Below are 1,869 nucleotides of genomic sequence, written 5' to 3' on the forward strand. Positions count from 1 at the left end.
ATGATAACCCTGGTGTGATAACCCAGTGTGATAACACAAGTGTGACAGTGTGATATCCTGAGTGAGATAATCCAGTGTGATAACCCAGTGTGATATTGTTACAGTATTTAGTGTTATTTTAGTATTAAATTATAAAAATTGGGGTGTTTCAATGCAAACCACTGAAATTTAACCTCCTGCAGGGACCCCCATCTCCTCCTAGAGCACAAAAACCCCAAGATTTGCTGCTTTTAACCCCAAAATTCCATTTTTTTCCCCCCACACCTGCTCAGAATTCCTCTCCAGAACGGCCCCTGAGCCACTTTTCTGTTCCCAAGGACAGAAATTCATCCTTCAGCACTAAAAATACCCAAATTCACCTTTCATGTTCTGTTTTAAGCAGCTCATTAAGGGCTCCCCGTGCCCCTGAGGCCGCTGCAATCCCGCTTTACCCCGCTGTGGTTTAGCAGCTCACAAAACCTGGAATTCCAGGAGTTCTAAAGGAGTTATTGATCCATCCTGTTAATGTAAAATATTGCTGTGTCCGTTAATATTGAACACACGAATGTATCCACCCTGAATTTATGTTAACGACGCTGCTAATGAGGGTATTTCTATTTTTGATCAATACTTACTCCCAAGACCAGCAGTTTTACATGAAATATTTGGAATTTCAGAGGCAATGTTTGGAATTTCAGAGCCCATATTCGAAATTTCAGAGGCAATGTTTGGAATTTCAGAGCCCATATTTGGAATTTCAGAGCCCATATTTGGAATTTCAGAGCCCACATTTGGAATTTCAGAGCCCACATTTGGAATTTCAGAGCCCATATTTGGAATTTCAGAGCCCGTATTTGGAATTTCAGAGCCCATATTTGGAATTTCAGAGCCCATATTTGGAATTTCGGAGCCCCCATTCGGAATTTCAGAGCCCCCATTCGGAATTTCAGAGCCCATATTCGGAATTTCAGGCCCACATTCGCCGTTTGTGGCAGCAGGAGGTGCAGCCGCTCCTCCCCCAGTTCCAGCCCAGCCCAGGCAATTAGCGCGGCTTAATTGGGGCAGGTCATTAATGAGAGCTCTGAGCGGGGGGGGGGGGCAGGAGGGTCTGCCCTACTTGGGGGGGCAGGGACGGGACAGGAGACAGAGGGACAGGGAGGACAGGAGGACAGACAGGATGGGGACAGAGGGGACAGGGGACAGGGAAAGGGACAGGGACAGGAAGGACAGAGGGACAGGGGGACAGACAGAGGGACAGGGAGAGACAGGACAGAGGGGACAGGGACAGACAGAGGGACAGGATGGGGAAAGGGCAGAGGGACGGGGAAAGGGGGGACAGACAGAGGGACAAGGATAGGGAAAGGGACAGAGGGACAGGAGAGGGACAGACAGAGGGACAGAGGGGACAAGAAAGGGACAGAGACACCAGACAGGGACAGGGCTGGAGCCACCTGGGATGGCAGAAAGTGTCCCCAAAGTGTCCCAAGTGTCCAAAGTGCCCCAACAGGTGTCCAGAGTGTCCCCTGATTGGCATGAGGTTCCCCCAAATTCCCCAATTCCCAAATTCCCCAAATTCCCAATGACCCCAATGCAACCCACCCCAACCCCACAATCCCAACACCAAACCCCAAACCCAAATCCCAAACCAATACCCCAAATCCCACAAAGCCCCAAATCCCCAAAATCCCAAATCCCAAAATCCCAAACCACCCGAAATTCCCCAAAACTCCAATCCCAAATCCAACACCAGAATCCCAAACCCCAAAAACCCCAAAATCCCAAATCCCAAAATCCCAAATGCCAAATCCCAAAACCCAAATCCCGAAATCCCAAATCCCCAAACCCCCAAACCCCAAACAAACACCAAAATCCCAAACACCGAATTTCCAA

This window comes from Zonotrichia leucophrys, chromosome 28, assembly GCF_028769735.1.
Source record: "Zonotrichia leucophrys gambelii isolate GWCS_2022_RI chromosome 28, RI_Zleu_2.0, whole genome shotgun sequence".
In the NCBI taxonomy this organism is placed as follows: domain Eukaryota; kingdom Metazoa; phylum Chordata; class Aves; order Passeriformes; family Passerellidae; genus Zonotrichia; species Zonotrichia leucophrys.